We start from the raw sequence: 20920 nt of genomic DNA, 5'->3' as shown, positions 1-20920 counted from the left end.
GAGTCGTACTCGTCGTGATCCAAATCACCGGAGATCCTAGTGCCGAACGGACGGCACCTCCGCGTTCAACACACGTACAGCCCGGTGATGTCTCCCATGCCTTGATCCAGCAAGGAGAGAGGGAGAGGTTGAGGAAGACTCCATCCAGCAGCAGCACGACGGCGTGGTGGTGGTGGAGGAGCGTGGCAATCCTGCAGGGCTTCGCCAAGCACCGCGGGAGAGGAGGAGGACTTGGGAGAGGGGGAGGGCTGCACTAGAACTTCGTGTGAAGCTGCCATACACCTCCCCACTATATATAGGGGTGGAGGGGCTGGTTTCTTGCCCTCCAAGTCCATTGGGGCGTTGGCAAAGGTGGGAGGAAAGAAATCCCATCATTTCCTTCCCCACCGATTGTTATCCCCCCTTTTTAGGGATCTTGATCTTATCCCTTCGGGATATGATCTTATTCCTTCTAAGGGGGGATCTTGGTGCGCCTTGACCAGGGGTGTGGGGACTTGCCCCCACTACCCACGTTCATGTGGGTCCCCCCATGCAGGTGGGCCCCACTCCGGAACCTTCTAGAACCTTCCCAGTACAATACCGAAAAATCCCGAACATTTTCCGGTGGCCAAAATAGGACTTCCCATATATAAATATTTACCTCCGGACCATTACGGGACTCCTCGTGACCTCCGGGATCTCATCCGGGACTCCGAACAACATTCGGTAACCACATACAAACTTCCTTTATAACCCTAGTGTCATCGAACCTTAAGTGTGTAGACCCTACGGGTTCGGGAACCATGCAGACATGACCGAGACGTTCTCCGGTCAATAACCAATAGCGGGATCTGGATACCCATGTTGGCTCCCACATGTTCCACGATGATCTCATTGGATGAACCACGATGTCAAGGACTCAATCAATCCCGTATACAATTCCCTTTGTCTAACGGTATTGTACTTGCCCGAGATTCGATCGTCGGTATACTGATACCTTGTTCAATCTCGTTACCGGCAAGTCTCTTTACTCGTTCCGCAACACATCATCCCGTGATCAACCCCTTGGTCACATTGTGCACATTATGATGATGTCCTACCGAGTGGGCCCAGAGATACCTCTCCGTTTACACGGAGTGACAAATCCCAGTCTCGATTCGTGCCAACCCAACAGACACTTTCGGAGATACCTGTAGTGCACCTTTATAGCCACCCAGTTACGTTGTGACATTTGGTACACCCAAAGCATTCCTACGGTATCCGGGAGTTGCACAATCTCATGGTCTAAGGAAAAGATACTTGACATTAGAAAAGCTTTAGCATACGAACTACACGATCTTTGTGCTAGGCTTAGGATTGGGTCTTGTCCATCACATCATTCTCCTAATGATGTGATCCCGTTATCAATGACATCCAATGTCCATGGTCAGGAAACCATAACCATCTATTGATCAACGAGCTAGTCAACTAGAGGCTCACTAGGGACATGGTGTGGTCTATGTATCCACACATGTATCTGAGTTTCCTATCAATACAATTATAACATGGATAATATACGATTATCATGAACAAGGAAATATAATAATAACTAATTTATTATTGCCTCTAGGGCATATTTCCAACAGGAGTAAGGGCGGGCGGTGTGTGACCGCGCCGCCCGAGCTGCCTGGGGCGTGGCGTTGAGGTCTTCTTGGGCAGGCGGTGCGGCTCGGGCTGGCCAGGCCACCTAGTGGTCGGCGCTGGTCATCGGATTGCACAACATGGATGCGACGATGCGATGGGACACAGATCAGCGGAAGGAAGACTTCGATGCACCCCTACCTGGCGCGCCAAATGTCGGATATCGGGGTCTGGCAAAACCCTTGAGGTTCAAACACTGGGGTGCACACGAAGATTCCCCCCTGCCGAAACACGCCCTCAGCCTCGTCGCGATCTCTAAACTAGCTCGATGAACTCACAACACAAGAGACACAAGGTTAATACAGGTTCAGGCCACCGTTGTGGTGTAATACCCTACTCCTGTGTGTGGTGGTGGATTGCCTCTTGGGCAGATGTTGAACAGTACAAGGGAAGAACAGCCTCCTGAGGAGAGGTGTTCTTGTGCTTGGCGAACTTGTGTGGATGAGGATGATCTGGATCCGTCCCCTTCTACTGTGGTGGCTAGCCCTATTTATAGAGGCCCTAGTCCTCTTCCCAAATATTGAGCGGGAAGGGATCCAACAACGACCAATTTGAAAGGGGACAGCTAGTACAAGCTATCCTGACTAAAGGTGGTCTTCGCCTGTCAAAGGCGCTAGTGGTGACGCCATCTTGGGATCCACAATGACCTCCATCCTGCCGTCCTGCTGGTCTTGGTCTTGTTGCACCGATATGGAAACCTTTGCTTGATGCCTCAATACTCCGCTCCTGCGCTTGCCCCGTTAGCACCAAAGAGGAAATGAGGACACTGCACGGGCTGGCGCCCGCCTGGCCTTGGTCGTCATGGCTTGTATCGTGGGAACCTCGTGAGGTACCCCTTCCCTTGATCTCCTCGCCTCCCTCGCGATCCTGCCTGGTGAGGCCGCTCCTGAGGAGGCCTTGTGTCGTCCACCCCGCGAGGCTTGGCCCCTCGCGAGGGTCCTGAGTGTTGGCTGACAAAGACGGGCCGTACTGGGCCATTGGTGGAGCCACAACAGAGGCAGGCAAGTCTGGGGACCCCTATTCCTAGAACGCCGACACCACCGTGCTTCACTAATGTACTCGGCGGGAAAGGTGGTCTTTCATGATTTGACGATCGAGGAGGACCTAGAAAAAAGGTGGTAGGGCGTCCTACATCTCGGCAAGGAAGAAAATATGCATGCATCACCCGGGAGGTCCCCGAAACCGCGTGGTAGGATGTGCCACATCTCGTCACGGGGGAAAAATGTGTGTGTAAAAATATACTGTATGAAACGTACTACCTATGGTTCGACCTCCGGACCTAGCCAGTCGGTCAAAAACACCCCACTAGGGATAGGTGTGGTTAGCTCCGTCTCGACCAGCCACAACGTCTCTTCTTCTAGGCGATTCCTTTATTTTCCAAGCTTTTTTTAGTTATAATAACACCATGGCAAGCTCGCGCCGCTCTTCGTGTCTGCCCGTGCGTCTAAAGGAGACGATGGAGAGGAGAGAGAGATCACAGACTTGCGACCCACCAGTAAGTGAGTCAACGGTCAGGCACATGTTGACGAGCCACTCCCTCTACTCTACTCAACATAATACTGTATAAAATAAAGTTATTATGGGACAAAGCCAACAACAATTGTTGTTCAAAGCTATCGACTTATGCTTTGTAGTCCAAGTTGCCAGTTCGAATCTCGTCTTCCATACTTGTTAGTTTTAGGTCCAAATTTGATCAATGACAAGTGGGACCCCCACGTGTTGCTCCGATATTTCAGTGTAGGATGGTTGTTTTGCACAAAACTTTGCGCGGTTAGACAAGTAACGGCATGAGTTTCACTTATTTTGCAAGTTTAGGAACAAAAATGACAGCGGCATCGAATATCACATCCACCCTCCAGCTTAGATGCTATGGTGACACGAGTATTTACGTCACTCGAACTGAGATCCAATGGCTTGGGAGTAGTATTTGTAATTATGCGCAATTTCCAAACTCTCCAAGGTTTTTTTTGCAAATAAAACATGCAGGCCTCGTGTGTGCCGCTGCATCTTGGATCCAACGGCTCCCAGTTGCTCACATTAGGTGCTCCCTGTAGCTTAATTAGATGTTATGGTGATACGAGCATCTAGGTCGTATGATCTGTGGTCAGATGATGCATGCGTAGTACTTGTACTTTCTGCGTAGTTCCCAAACTCTCTCAGGCGTATATTGCAAAAACATTCAAACCTCCTACTGTGAGCCGTTAGATCTCCGGGAACTCATATCACCATAGAATATACGGTGCGGGAGAACCTCATATTCTCCCATGCGAGAAAACATCAGGTGTTCTTGCAGCTTGGATGCTACGGTGATACAAGCTTTGAGGTCGTTCGATCTAAGATCCAATGGCATCTGAGCAGTCTTTGTGCTTGTAAGCAGTGGCCAAACTCTTTGGGGGCTTTTATGCAAAAAACCATTTGAACCACCAAGGAGTTGTTGGATCACAGATCCAACGGCTCCGAAGAGCTTGTATCACCAAAGCATCTAAGGTGTGGTAGCACATGATATTCTTACATATAGGAAAATATGAGGTCCTCCTTCATGTTAGATGCTACGGTGATACGAGCTTTGAGGTTGTTGGATATGGGATCCAAGGGCAGCTGAGTAGTTTTTGTACAAATTGTGTGCAATTCTCAAACTCATTAAGGTTTCCTGTAAAAATGTTAAGACATCATGTGAGCTGCTATATATCAGATCTACAAGCTCCAAGCAACTCGTATCATCATATAGCATCTAAGGTGTGGAGGCACATGATATTCTCCCGGGGAGAGGGGGAAGTGCACAACCAATCGGTACTAGGGAGGGTGTGAACAAATATAATGTTTGAAAAATACAATCTAAACAATCCTAAATAAAGCTTCAAAATTTTATCTAAGGTCATGGGATTAACCCCCGACAATCTACATAGCTCCGCCTAAACACAACATTTGCATGTATGTAGTACTAGACTTAATATTCATGTTTCAGTTTCCTATTCATTTTAAATATTTTATTAAAGACCATGCATGTCTTACATTTTACTCCCTTCATTCCTAAATATTAGTCTTTTTAGATATTTGAAATGGACTGCCACATATGGATGTATATAGACATATTTTAGAGTGTAGATTCACTCATTTTGCTCCGACGTAGTCACTTGTTGAAATCTCTAAAATACAAATATTTAGGAACAGAGGGAGTATTTTTGAATTCGTGTCATACATGCATGGTTTGGAAAAATAGATGCACTATACTTACTGGATTGTTGTTGTATTCGTGTGTGTGTGTGTGTGTCATCATATGCTTGATACATACAAAGTTTTCTCACAACCATACCGTTCATCTTTTAAATTTGAATTTGCAATGAAAAACTTACTAGGTATAGCATGAAATGTGAAATCCATGTTGAGATTACTATATCACAAACTCAGTCTAATTCAAGAACTCGTTAAATCAATTACCACATTGAGATTACTATTTGCAAGGAAAATGCGGTCATTATAATACATATATATTCGTTTGGCAATTTAAAAGATTCCTTTTGTATTGTCGAATGGTAGGAGTAGCACCCAACGGCGTACCAGCCAGACCCGGGCTCATGTTGATCCTTTAGAAAAACAATACCCGGGCTCGTGTCCTTCTGGTGGCGTGCGTGGTATGCACATTAGCCAACCCCAACCAGTCGAGCCTCCGTGTTTCGAATCGAAATATTTGGCGGCCAGAATTCTAGCCCTAGGAAATTCCCCTCATGTCCCCGGTCCATAATGACTACTGATGAACAATGTAGGGATGCTTTAGTAACTAGACGATGTTACCTACCGTGCCGAGCACGGTTCAATTCCCTCGGTCGCCGGTACCCACGGTCAGCCATCAACTCCATTGCCTAGTAGTACTTAGGAGTACTACACCAGGATGAGCACAGAATTGAGCCCTATTGTCCGTGCCTAGTACTTGAGTTAATATATCAGGCAATCCACTGGTACGGAGGGATTATCCTTTTACTATGCATATAACTTGTCTGAAGTCTAACTAAGCAAAATGTTTGACCAAATCCTTTCTTAAGAAATATTATCATCTACAACTGTAAAGATGTATCGCTTGAAAATTTATTGCACGATGCAGGTTATGATATAGTTTCAAATCCTAGATTTTAAATTTCAAAAAATCCAAAAGTGACCGAAAATTCATGAAACTGAGCATGTTCTCATGATTTGGCACAAATTGTTGCGCATTTTTTTAGGTTCAATTTGAGACAAGCTGCTTATGAGAAGTCACACAAATGAAGAGCCAAGGTATTTTGGAACAAAAGACCTGTCACGTTAAGGTGAACGCTTTCACAATTCAAACTGTGGGTGTTTATGTGCCGCCACGAGTCCCGCTTCTCATCGGCAGGTGTCATGTGAGAAAGCGTGTGAGTCGACGGGAGGCGTGCGAGCAGACTGCTGCGCTGACTGACCGGGAGGCGTGCGAGCAGGCCGCTGCGCAGGCTCACTAGGAGGCGAGCCCTTTGACCAGGCTCCGTCGCCCACCTTCATCTCAACTGCCCCCACTTTTAATGGCACCAGTGCCGCAGTTCAAAATCACCCCCGCACTACCCGGTATCGCTACAATCTTCTCTCTTCCTCTCCGATTCTCCTGTCGTTTACCTCCAACCAGCCTGACCTAATTGTACGCCATGCCGCATCATGATGGTCTACCCTTAGTCCTTCAAGTTTCCTGAGGGAGACACCCCGCTTTGGGACGAGCTTGAACTGGCCTTGCGGGAAGATGTCGCGCCTGTCCCTGCTCCCGTTGCCCCGACTATGGCAGCGCCCATCCCTGTGGCATTGATGGGCTGGGAGCGGCACATGGTCACCGAGCTTGATGCCACTGGGTTCCATGAGGTCCCTGAGGGAGTCCAGGATTATGGGGTCCTCGGGGAGCCAGCCTATGTGACATGGGCCAGACTAATGGGCCGTGAAGATACAAGAACAGAAGGCCTCCTCCCGTGTCCGGATGGGACTCTCTTGCATGGATGGCAATCTTGGCGTCCGGATGTATAGTTTCCTTCCTTTGTAAACCGACTTTGTACACCCCTGGTCCCCTCTGGTGCCTATATAAACCGGAGGGTTTAGTCCATAGAGGCAATCATAATCATACAGACTAGACACCTAGGGTTTAGCCATTATGATCTCGAGGTAGATCAACTCTTGTAACCCCTATACTCATCAAAGTCAATCAAGCAGGAAGTAGGGTATTACCTCCATTAAGAGGGACCAAACCTGGGTAAACCTTGTGTTCCCTGCCTCCTTGTTACCTTCGATCCTTAGACGCACAGTTCGGAACCCCCTACCCGAGATCTGCCGGTTTTGACACCGACATTAGTGCTTTCATTGAGAGTTCCTCTGCACCGTCGACAAAAGGATTGATGGCTCACCTTGTCATCAGATACAACATCACTTCTGGAGAGGCCCTGGCTTCAGGGCAAACTCTCAGACTCGACAGCTTCAATATGGGCGCTCGCCCAGCCGTTAAGCCAGAAGCAGCCCAATTCATCGCCAAAAATCACCTCCGCGTCGGCCCTGAATACTCCGACAAGATGGATCCGGCGGATCTTTCGGCCTTAACGAACTGCTAGATTGCAGTGCCACCCTGGGGGTCGCAACCGACTATGATTGGATTGGGCTTAAACCTGATCAGAGAGAAATCAGATCTCCGTCGATCACCCATCACGTGGCAATTGTGGAGGAACAAGCCGACGATGACTCTTCTCCCACATTGAGGACAAAGTATGTTTGGGTCCACTTTGAGAACAACCCGCAGAGCCAGACTCTTGTCTTCTGGAATACACTTCTGGTCCTCCGAACATGGAATTGGGTGATGAGCCTAAAAACACACCGGATGCTCCGGAGCCCAGGCCTTTAACCTCGGAAATTCTTCGGAATGCAGACTCCTCAGTGGGTCAGGGTTCGGATTCGATCCCGCCCACCCACCACAAGTAATATTCCCCAAGCAACTCCGGTCTTCTGGACATATGCAACTTAATGTATGTGCGGTAGCAGCCCTAGGAAATAGTCCACCACTTTTGGGTTAGATTCTTGCTTGTTAAAAACAAGATCAAGGATTGCTGTGACGACGATGCAATCTCGATATTTTGCAACAATTTCACGGATGAGGGAATCCTGAACACCCTCAACCACCGTCGTGTACTGCACTTTGCCGATTTGGCACACATAGTACAAAAGTACTGCGCAATGGAATGTGCATGGAAAACTAAAACAGCCCGTTGGGAACCACAAGCCTTTAGGCCATCCCCGGGACGGACAAAGAGGACACACCCCCGCGGAGCTCCTAATCATCATCCCGTGGACAAGAAAATTAAACCCATTACGAGGCATAAAACTGTCCTCGAGGAATGGCTCGACAAACCCAACAAAATTCACGTAACACCGAAGAGCGAACCAACGCATAGCCTTCGAGCATGTTGGATACTCCGGCAGGTGGCCAATAGCGGCGAGGGTCTCCTCACTAACAAGACTCCAAAGAACTATTCTTCGGAGGACAATGATCCCAAAGTATTCACGGTCTTCGAGACCTTTCCTTCGAATAATCGGTGCAAGAGAGCACTCCGCGACCTCGCCGAAGTCTGCCATGTGGCAGCTGTAAACCCTTGGAACGACACGGCGATCACTTTTAAAGCTGATGACGAACCAAGAGCCCGCTCAGTCCGGGCACCAGCCGCTTTGGTCCTAAACCCAATCGTAGACGACTTCGGCTCACTAAAGTGCTCATGGACGGCGGTAGCAAACTGAACCTCATTTAGAAGGACACGCTCAATAAAATGCAAATGGACAGAAGTCGCATTGAGCAAAGTAACACAACTTTTCGCGGTATTATCCCCAGTCGAGAAGCCTGATGCTCGGGAATTATCAAACTCGATGTGGTATTCGGCACATCGGAGAACTATAGGTCCGAAGAGTTACTCTTCCATGTGGCACCATTCAACAGCGGGTATCATGCTCCGCGAGGGTGAGACACATTCACGCGATTGCAAGCCGTACCCCGTACGGGTATATGAAGCTCAAAATGCCCGGGCCCAATGGAATTATCACTATCGCCAGTGGTCTGGACATCGCTCTCCGAGCCGAAAGGAAAACTGCCTCTCTGGCCCTTGAGGCATTATCTGAGGCCCTTGCGGCCGAGGAATTGACCACTCTACGCTCCATAGTAGAAAGGGACGATGTAATCCTCGATAAGTGACCAAAGTCTACCTGCTTCAAGCCGGCAGACTAGATAGTCAAATTTCAAGTCCATCCGATGGACCCCAATAAAACAGCTTCCATTGGGGCACAGATGGATCCGACGGTGGACGCCGCATTACGTGCATTCTTGCGTGAGAACTGGGACATTTTTGCCTGGCACCTTTTGATATGCCAGGTATCCCACGAAGACTGGCCGAGCATACTCTCAATATATTGAAAGGATACAAACCAGTCAAACAAACTCTTCTTCGATTCTCTGAACCCAAACGACAGGCTATGGGGGAGGAGCTAGCCAAGCTACTTGAAGCCGGGTTTATGAGAGAGATCAAACATCCGGACTAGCTAGCAAACCTGGTAATGGTACCTAAAAAGGATAAATCCTAGCGCATGTGTGTCGATTTCAAAGACCTTAACAAGGCTTGCCCTAAGGACCCCTTCCCACTACCTCGAATCGACCAAATTATTGACGCAACCGCAGGGAACGATTCTTTGTGCTTCCTTGATGCATATTCCAGATATCATCAAATTAAGATGAAAGAGTCCAATCAGGCTGCAACGGCATTCATCACTCCGTACAGGACCTTCTGCTTCAATACTATGCCTTTCCGGCTCAAGAATGCCGGCGCAACTTACCAACGCATGATTCAAACATGCCAGGAAAAAATAGATTGGCAAAACTGTGGAAGAGTATGTAGATGACGTAGTCATAAAGACCAAACATGTTGATTCATTGGTCGATGACTTACGCCTTACATTCGACAACCTCCGAACATATGACATACGGCTCAATCCGAAAAAATGTGTTTTCGGTGTTCCAGCCGGAAAATTGCTTGGGTGCATCTTCTCCAATAGAGGAATCGAAGTGAACCCCGCTAAAATCCAAGCCTTGTCACAGTTGGCAACACCAACGGACCTCAAGCAGGTCCAAAAATTAGCTGGGTGCATTGCAGCTTTAAGCCATTTTCTCTCTAGATTACGGGAAAAGGTGTTGCCATTATATCGTTTGCTACGCCGCACTGACAACTTCCTTTGGATGGACGCTTCCATAGCCGGTCTGGAGGAAATAAAGGATCTGTTAGCGAGCAACCCAATCCTAGCCGCACCAAACGTTGGCTAACTGATGCTGCTCTACATATCTGCAACTCACCAAGTAGTGAGTGCGGTGCTCGTTGTTGAATGGAATGAGGAGGGACACAAATTCCCACTTCAAAAAATAGTATATTATGTATCAACGGTCCTTACACCATGTAAATTCCAATACCCGCATTATCAAAAGATAGCATATGCGGTCTTCATGGCATCTCGCAAGCTGCTGCACTACTTTCAAGAGTGCTCCATCACTGTCGCTTCCGAAGTAACACTGAACGATATTATAAACAATCGGGATGCCACCGGCCGGATTGCCAAATGGGCCATTGAGATCCTACCATTTGAAATAATTTACAAGCCACGCCGAGCTATTAAATCTCAGGTGTTGGCTGACTTCGGTGCAGAATGGACAGAGGCCGAAATCCCTAAAGAATACGACACATATTCCAACTGGGTCATGCACTTCGAGGGCTCTATGATGTTAGCCGGGCTGGGGGCTGGTTTCGTCTTGACAATCCCCCACAGGAGACACAATCTGTTATGTGTTCCAAATACTATACACAGATTCTAACAGTGCATCCGAATACTAGGCCTTATTGCACGGTCTCCGGATGGCCGTCTCCATGGGCATATGATACGTCTCCAACATATCCACTTTTCCAAATACTTTTGCCTTTGTTTTGGACACTAACTTGCATGATTTGAATGAAACAAACCCGGACCGACGTTGTTTTCAGCAGAACTGCCATGATGTTGTTTTATGTGTAGAAAACAAAAGTTCTCGGATTGTCCGGAAAATCCACGGAGGCAAGTTTTCGAAAATATAAAAAATACTGGCGAAAGAATCAAGACCAGGGGGCCCACACCCTGTCCACGAGGGTGGGGGGCACGCCCACCCCCTGGGCGCGCCCCCTGTCTCGTGGGCCCCCTGAGGCTCCACCGACCTCAACTCCAACTCCATATATTCCGTTTCACGGAGAAAGAAATCAGAGAGAAAGTTTCATCCCGTTTTACGATACGGAGCCGCCGCCAAGCCCTAATCTCTCTCGGGAGGGCTGATCTGGAGTCCGTTCGGGGCTCCGGAGAGGGGGATTCGTCGCCGTCGTCATCATCAACCATCCTCCATCACCAATTTCATGATGCTCACCACCGTGCGTGAGTAATTCCATCATAGGCTTGCTGGACGGTGATGGGTTGGATGATATTTACCATGTAATCAAGTTAGTTTTGTTAGGGTTTGATCCCTAGTATCCACTATGTTCTGAGATTGATGTTGCTATGACTTTGCTATGCTTAATACTTGTCACTAGGGCCCGAGTGCCATGATTTCAGATCTGAACCTATTATGTTTTCATGAATATATGTGTGTTCTTGATCCTATCTTGCATGTCTATAGTCACCTATTATGTGTTATAATCCGACAACCCCGAAGTGACAATAATCGGGATACTTCTCGGTGATGAACATAGTTTGAGGAGTTCATGTATTCACTATGTGCTAATGCGTTGTTCCGGTTCTCTATTAAAAGGAGGCTTAATATCCCTTAGTTTCCTCAAGGACCCCGCTGCCACGGAAGGGTAGGACAAAAGATGCCATGCAAGTTCTTTTCCATAAGCACGTATGACTATATTCAGAATAAATGCCTACATTACATGAATTGGAGCTAGTTCTGTGTCACCCTATGTTATAGCTATTACATGAGCAATCACATCCGACATAATTATCCATCACTAATCCAATGCCTACGAGCTTTTCACATCTTATGCTTCGCTTATTTACTTTTCCGTTGCTACTGTTACAACTACTACAAAACTATTATCTTTACTTTTGCCACTGTTACCATTACTATCATACTACTTTGCTACTAAATACTTTACTGCAGATACTAAGTTATCCAGGTGTGGTTGAATTTACAACTCAACTGCTAATACTTAAGAATATTGTGTCGAATCAATAAATTTGGGTTGAATACTCTACCCTCGAAAGCTGTTGCGATCCCCTACACTTGTGGGTTATCAAGACTAATTTCTGGCGCCATTGCCGGGGAGCATAGCTCTGTTCTATGATTCACTTGGGATTTATATCTGTTGATCACTATGAGGAAGTTGAAAGACGAAAGAAACAAGATTTTTCCCTCAACTACGAGGGGAGGTAAGGAACTACCATCTAGCTCTGCACTAGATTCTCCTTCTGTTTTGAGTAAGCTTGTGACACCTAAACCTGCTACTGCTGTGAATTCTGATATGTCGCGCGTTATTGATGATGCCACTTCTGCTATGCATGATACTTATGATGAAACTACTTCTGTGCGTGATACTACTTTGCCATTAGGTGAATTTGTTGATGAAAAACTTGCTAGGGTTAGAGAGAATGAAATTATTGAAGATTCTATTATTGATGATAGTGATGATGAAAGTTCTCCCCTTGATTATGAATTACCTGTTGTTCCTGAGGGTTATGTTATGGAAGAGGAAGTTGCTAGAGCTATCTTTCCTTGTAAAGATAGATATGATCTTAAAAAGTTATTAGCTAAATGGAAGCAGCAATCTCTTAATGCTAGAATGAAACCTGACCCTACTTTTGCTACTTCACCTATCTGTGTTACTGATAAGGATTATGAATTCTCTGTTGATCCTAAGATTATTACTTTGGTTGAATCTGATCCTTTTTATGGCCTTGAATCTGAAACTGTTGTGGCACATCTTACCAAGTTAAATGATATAGCCACCCTGTTTACTAATGATGAGAAGTCTCGCTATTAATATATCCTTAAGATATTTACGTTCTCATTAAAGGGTGATGCTAAGACTTGGTTTAATTATCTTGATCCTGGTTGTGTGCGCAGTCCCTAGGATATGATTTATTACTTCTCTACTAAATATTTCCCTGCTCATAAGAAACAAGCTGCCTTACAGGAAATATATAATTTTGTGCAAATCAAAGAAGAGAGTCTCCCACAAGCTTGGGGAGGCTTCTCCGATTACTTAATGCTTTGCCTGATCATCCCCTTAAGAAAAATGAAATACATGATATCTTTTATAATGGACTAACCGATGCTTCCAAGGACTACTTGGACAGTTGTGCTGGTTGTGTTTTCAGGGAAAGAATAGTCGACGAAGCTGAATGACTATTGAATAATATGTTCACTAATGAAAATAATTTGAATCTTCCTCAGCCAATTCCTGAGGCAATTCCTGAACCAATTGAGCCAACTCCTGAGCCTATTCCTAAACCCACTCCAAAGAAGAGAGGTGTTCTATTTCTCAGTCCTGAAGATATGCAAGAGGCAAAGAAATCAATGAAAGAAAAAGGTATAAAAGCTAAAGATGTTAAGAATTTACCACCTATTGAAGAAATACATGGTCTTAATATACCGTCTATTGATGAACCACATTGTCTTGATAACCCGACACAGGTAGTAAAGGTAAATTCTCTCTATAGATATGATAAAGTTGAAATTCTCTCTACTAAATTTCATAGCCCATGCTTAGATGAATTTGATGACTTTATGGCTAGACAAGAAAGTTTTAATGCTTATGTTGGTAGAAAATTAAAGAACAATGCTTTCGAGATAGGACGCTTGAGTGATTATATGGCTAGAGTTAAAGGTGAACTTAAACTCATGAGCGAATATGCTTCTATGGTTGCTACTCAAGCTAAGCAAGTACTTAAAGCTCAAAATGATTTGCTCGATGAATTAAATAATAAACCTGACTTTGCTGTTAGAGTGGCTACTAGAACTAGTAGAATGACTCAGGAACCTTTGTATCCTGAAGGCCACCCTAGGAGAACCGAGCAAGATTCTCAGAAAAATAATTTAGAGGCACCTAGTTCTTCCAAAAAGAAGAAAAAGAAAAACGATAGGACTTTGCATGCTTCTAGTGAACCTGTTGTAGACACACCTGAGAATCCCAATGATATTTCTATCCCTGATGCTGAAACACAATCAGGTGATGAACATGAACCTAGTGATAATGTTAATGATAATGTCCATGTTGATTCTCAACCTAGCAAAAACAATGAAGTAGAGGTTGAACCTGCTGTTGATCTCGATAACCCGCAATCAAAGAATCAACGTTATGATAAGAGAGATTTTGTTGCTAGGAAGCACGATAGAGAAAGAGAACCATGGGTTCAGAAACCCATGCCCTTTCCTCCTAAACCATCCAAGACAAAGGATGATGAGGATTTTGAGCGCTTTGCTGAAATGATTAGACCTATCTTCTTACGTATGCGCTTAACTGATATGCTTAAAGTAAATCCTTATGCTAAATATATGAAGGATATCATTACAAACAAAATAAAGATATTAGAAGCTGAAATTTCCACCATGCTTGCTAATTGCACTTTTAAGGGTGGAATACCAAAGAAACATGGAGATCCGGGGGTACCAACTATACCATGCTCCATTAAAAGAAGTTATGTTAGAACTACTTTATGTGATCTTGGAGCCGGTGTTAGTGTTATGCCTCTCTTTTTATATCGTAGACTTGAATTGAGTAAGTTGACACCTACTGAAATATCTTTGCAAATGGCTGATAAATCAACTGCTACACCTGTCGGTATTTGTGAGGATGTGCCTGTTGTGGTTGCAAATGTCACTATCTTAACGGACTTTGTTATTCTTGATATTCCTGAGGATGATATTATGTCGATTATCCTTGGTAGACCCTTTTTGAATACTACAGGGGCTGTTATTGATTGCAACAAAGGCAATGTCACTTTTCATGTTAATGGTAATGATCATACGGTACACTTTCCGAGGAAACAATCTCAAGTTCATAGCATCAATTCTATTGGAAAAGTTCCAACTATCTTTATTGGAGGTATTGAATTTCCTCTCCCTACTATCAAGAAAAAGTATGATATTCTTATTGTTGGGGATGTTCATATCCCCATTGAGGTAACTTAGTGTTATTCTAAATTTCTACAGTTCCGTGTTATTCGGAATGAGTTTGTTAACAAGACTTGATCAACCTTGTTAGTGGATTTATTTTGATGTCATGAGATGGATGAAACAAGAAGACACAACCTTCTGTACAAACTTTTTACTTTTTGTTATTTAGAATAAATAAAGCAAAAATAGTATTATCCGTCTGTTTTCTGAATTATCCGTGCAATAAAAAATATCCCAAAAATAAAAGTGCTCCAAATGCCCTGCAAATTTAGTATGATTTTTTATGGAATATTTGAGGATTTTAGGCACTGAAAACACTGCAGGAGGGGCAAGCACCAGGCCACGAGAGTGGAGGGCGCGCCCACGCCCCTTGGACGTGCCCCCTATCTCGTGGGCCCCTGGTGGCCCCCCTCCACTTATGCCAGCACCCACACACTCCATCTTCTTCCCCAAAAAATCCCCATCCAGCTCAAGCACGGGTTCTAGCTCATTTTGCTGCGATTTTTGATCTCCTTGCTCGTAGCTCCAATCACAAGACTACTTTGGGAGATTGTTACTTGGTATGTGACTCCTCCATTGGTCCAATGAGTTTTTGTTCTAGTGCTTTATTCATTGCAAATTTTTGCTGCATAGGTGACCCTGTTCTTGAGCTTGCATGTCAAATTTATGAGGTCCCAAGTAATTCTAATGCATGATATAGGGTCTACGCACTTGTAGGAGTAGTTGCTATCAATCTTGTTTAGTTTTATTCACTTTTGTTTTGAAGTTACTAAAATATCAAAAAAATCAGAAAATGTTAAGGAGATTTTTTCGGGGCTCTTCTAGCCAAGGCTTCCAGGAAAAACTAGCTAAAGACAAGGAAAAGGCCAAGTATAATCTTCCTCGCATAGCGGAACTACGGCCGTGTGAATGGCCATGCGATAATTTCTTGAGAGAAGATGGAATTTATGAAGATTTTTATTCTTTGATCGAGAATGCAGGCCTCACCAATTTCCTCCATGATCGGATCGATCAGTATCTCTTACTCACCAATACTTTTGTGCAAAACTTTTATTATTATCCTAAGAAGTCACCGCCTTCCGTATCATTTCATTTATATGCTGAATTCAGGGAAATGTCTTTATGTAATTTTTGCGCGGTATGTAGGATACCCTTTGAGGGAAAATTAGAGGAACCACGTCATAGAGATGTGGATGGCTTTGTTAACACTATCACTGTAGGGGATCCAAAGAAGGGTTCCGATGCGAGAATCTCTAGCATACACTTTCCTGTTTTACGCTACTCTGCCATATTTGCTAGTAGATGCTTGATTGGTCGTGGAAATAGTGGAAACTTCAATGTTCCTGATATTATTATTCTTCACCATGCCTTGTTTGGAGACAATAGTTTTAGTATGGGTGCCGTCATTTCTAAACGGCTAAGCCTGAATCGTACAAAAGGCCCCATCTTTGGAGGTATCTATGCTGCACATCTTGCTAGACATTTTGAGATACCTATTAGGCACCATGAGAAAGAGGAGACAAAATTGCCTCCTTACGTATTAGATTACAAGAGCATGGTAGCACATGCGTTCATTATTGACAACGAAGATAAGATGCTCTTGTATAACCTGAGATTTAATAAGAAACACAATGAGACTATTATTCTGCCCGCGCCTCTGTTGTTTGATTTGATTGCAGATAATTTTCTTGTCACGCTGGAAGCAGTGTACGCTCATCAAGGCCCAGCATCCACTCCAGAACCTGAGCCTGAGCTGGAACCTGCACTGGACCCTTATCGTGCATCATCCTACCAGTGGGACCCGGAGATGGCCAGCCAGTGGTATCCTAATTACACCTCTTAGTAAACCATTGAGAGTAGCTGCGGTCCTTGGCATTAGAACAACTTAGGCCAAAAGCCTAAGCTTGGGGGAGTACGTATTTCTCACCGACTTTACATTCATGTTCACACACTATTCTAGTCATCGGTGCTCATACTCTTTCATTATATTATCCATGTTAGTTTAATTTTCTTTTTCTCGCTTTCTTCTTGTGAGTTTGATAAACCTTAAGAAAAACCAAAAAAATTAGTTAGTTTAATTTCCATGCTTGTAGTAGACTTAAAATGAAAACCCAAAAAGATTTCTCGTTCTTCTTTTACTTGTTGGGAGCTTTCCCATGTAAATAGTTTTATTTTATTTTCTTTCCTTTGGGGGTCGAGAGTAGAAGACCATATTGAAAATATTTAGTGGCTCTCATATGCATGATTGTTTATTTAACTTAGAGCCCATATTACTTTGTCTTCTCTTTTGAGTTGAATGCTTGCAGATTCCAACTTAGTCCAATGCATGTGCACTATTATTATTATACACATTGTTCGGTCGTGCAAGTGAAAGGCAATAATGATGATATAAGATGGACTAATTGAGATGAGAGAAGATGGTATGAACTCGACCTCTCTTGTTTTTGTAAATATGATGAGTTCATCGTTCCTGATTCAGCTTATTATAAACATATTTGCAATGACATTTAGAGATTATATAGTTGCTTGTGCCATGCTTGATTAGCTATGAGTTATAATGGTTTACCTTGCGTGCCAACATGCTATTAGAATGATTATGATGTGGTATGATGGGATGGTATCCTCCTTTGAATGAATTGAGTGACTCGACTTGGCACATGTTCACGCATGTAGTTGAAACAAATCAACATAGCCTTCATGATATTTATGTTCGTGGTAGATTATATCCTACTCATGCTTGTACTCGGTGTGAATTAATTCTAATGCATGTTTATGACTGTTGTCGCTCTCTCAGTTGGTCGCTTCCTAGTCTTCTGCTAGCCTTCACCAGTACTAAGAGGGAATACTGCTTGTGCATCCAAACTCCTTAAACCCCAAGGTTAGTCTAATGAGTCCACCATATCTTCCTATATACGGTATTTACCTGCCGTTCCAAGTAAATTTGTATGTGCCAAACTCCAAACCTTCAAATGAAATTCTGTTTTGTATGCTCGAGCAGCTCATGTTTCAACTAGGGCTACCTATATTTTCCATGCTAGGTGGGTTATTCTCAAGAGGAGTGGACTCCGCTCCGCATTCACGAGAAAGGGCCGGTAACCGGGATGCCCAGTCCCATGATCCAAAAAGATTAAAGCAAATCAATATAATTAAACAAAACTCCCCGGGGCTGTTGTTAGTTGGAGGCACTCGTTGTTTCGAGCAAGCCATGGATTGATGCTTGTTGGTGGTGGGGGAGTATAAACTTTTACCATTCTGTTTGGGAACTGCCTATAATGCATGTACTATGGAGGATACAACCATCTCATAGTTGTTGCATTGACAGTGAAAGTATGCCGCTCAAAATGTTATTCAGTCTCTATTTTAAAATCGAGCTCTAGCACCTCTACAAATCACTGCTTCCCTCTGCGAAGGGCCTATCTATTTACTTGTATGTTGAGTCATCATCCCTCTTATTAAAAAGCACCCACTGGAGAGCACACTGTCATTTGCATTCATTACTATTGGTTTATATTGGGTATGACTTGACTGGATCTCTTTTACCATGAATTACAAGGTTTAGTCAGTCCTTGATCTTTAAAGGCGCTCTGCATTTATGTTTTGCGGTCTCATAAAGAGCTAGCGAGATACCATTTTGTTATATCATATTATGATTGTTTTGAGAAAGTGTTGTCATCCGAGTTTTATTATTATGGCTTGCTAGCTAATTATGCCATTGATATGAGTAATTGTGAGACTGAGGTGTTATTATGAGTATGGTTAGTTCATAATATTTGCTGAAACCTGAATGCTGGCTTTGCATGTTTACAACAACAAGAGCAAACAGAGTTTGTAGAAGTTTTTCTTTATCACTTTCCGTTTATCAACTGAATTGCTTGAGGACAAGCAAAGGTTTAAGCTTGGGGGAGTTGATACGTCTCCAACGTATCTACTTTTCCAAACACTTTTGCCCTTGTTTTGGACTCTAACTTTCTTGATTTGGATGAAACTAACCCGGACTGACGTTGTTTTCAGCAGAACTGCCATGATGTTGTTTTATGTGTAGAAAACAAAAGTTCTCGGAATGTCCTGAAAGTCCACGGAGGCAAGTTTTGGAAAATATAAAAAATACTGGCGAAAGAATCAAGACCAGGGGGACCACACCCTGTCCACGAGGGTGGGGGGCGCGCCCCTGTCTCATGGGCCCCCTGAGGCTCCACCGACCTCAACTCCAACTCCATATATTCCGTTTCGTGGAGAGAAAAATTAAAGAGAAAGTTTCATCGCGTTTTATGATACGGAGCCGCCGCCAAGCCCTAATCTCTCTCGGGAGGGCTGATTTGGAGTCCGTTCGGGGCTTCGGAGAGGGGGATTCTTCACCGTCGTCATCATCAACCATCCTCCATCACCAATTTTATGATGCTCACTGCCGTGCGTGAGTAATTACATCGTAGGCTTGCTGGATGGTGATGGGTTGGATGAGATTTACCATGTAATCAAGTTAGTTTTGTTAGGGTTTGATCCCTAGTATCCACTATGTTCTGAGATTGATGTTGCTATGACTTTGCTATGCTTAATGCTTGTAATTGGGCCCGAGTGCCATGATTTCAGATCTGAACCTATTATGTTTTCATGAATATATGTGTGTTCTTGATCCTATCTTGCAAGTCTATAGTCACCTATTATGTGTTATGATCCGACAACCCCGAAGTGACAATAATCGGGATACTTCTCGGTGATGACCATAGTTTGAGGAGTTCATGTATTCACTATGTGCTAATGCTTTGTTCTGGTTCTTAAAAGGAGGCCTTAATATCCCTTAGTTTCCGCTAGGACCCCGCTACCACGGGAGGGTAGGACAAAAGATGTCATGCAAGTTCTTTTCCATAAGCACGTATGACTATATTCGGAATACATGCCTACATTACATTGATGAATTGGAGCTAGTTATGTGTCAACCTATGTTATAGCTATTACATGAGCAATCACATCCGACATAATTATCCATCACTAATCCAATGCCTACGAGCTTTTCACATCTTATGCTTCGCTTATTTACTTTTCCGTTGCTACTGTTACAACTACTACAAAACTATTATCTTTACTTTTGCCACTGTTACCATTACTATCATACTACTTTGCTACTAAATAGTTTGCTACAGATACTAAGTTATCCAGGTGTGGTTGAATTGACAACTCAACTACTAATACATAAGAATATTCTTTGGCTCCCCTTGTGTGGAATCAATAAATTTGGGTTGAATACTCTACCCTCGAAAGCTGTTGCGATCCCCTACACTTGTGGGTTATCAGCATACAACGCCTTGAAGTGCGCGGGGATTCAAACCTCACAATATCTAAGATAAATGGAGACTTCGACGCAAAAGATTCGAAGATGGTGGCTTATCGTAATTCCATACTCAAAATTTCAGCTCGGTTTGAAGGGCTCGAGTTTCATCATGTGGCTCGAGAGAGTAATCAAGTGGCAGACATACTTGCCCGCATGCGCACTAAACATGACCCCGTCCCACCTAACACCTTCATAGTGTGACGCCCGGATAATCATGCTATAGTAATCTAACGTTAATGATGGTACGTCACCTCTATCACTGTAATTAATCTTGGGTTAATTCAAAACCGTTTCAAATTTAAATCCTAAATAAGTCAAACGACAAAAGTTTTCAAATATTAAAATTAAAATGTTGGGGCTATGTCAATTATTGCATCGGTAATTATGTTGAAGTAAACACAATTTTATAGAATGCCTAAATACTTTTAAATGAATTAAAACAGAAAAGAAATAATGAAAGAAAATACAAAGGTTAAAAGAAAACAGAAAACAAAACTAAAAAAGGAAAGGAATAAAACAACCCCCCCCCCACTGGGCCACTCAACCCAACTGCTAGCTAGGCTAAACCCAGGCCGACCCACCCCTGCCTACTAACCCACTCCCTCCGGAAACCCTAAACCGTCGCCCCCACTTCCCCCACCCCCTCTCGCTTTTCCCATCCCGATCCAATCTGGATCGGGGCTGCGACCGCGTCGCCGCTCGACGACCCGCCGACGCCTACCACTGGAACC

The sequence above is a fragment of the Triticum dicoccoides genome, chromosome 6B, assembly GCF_002162155.2.
Source record: "Triticum dicoccoides isolate Atlit2015 ecotype Zavitan chromosome 6B, WEW_v2.0, whole genome shotgun sequence".
Taxonomy (NCBI): domain Eukaryota; kingdom Viridiplantae; phylum Streptophyta; class Magnoliopsida; order Poales; family Poaceae; genus Triticum; species Triticum dicoccoides.
This window is presented reverse-complemented; position numbering follows the sequence as displayed.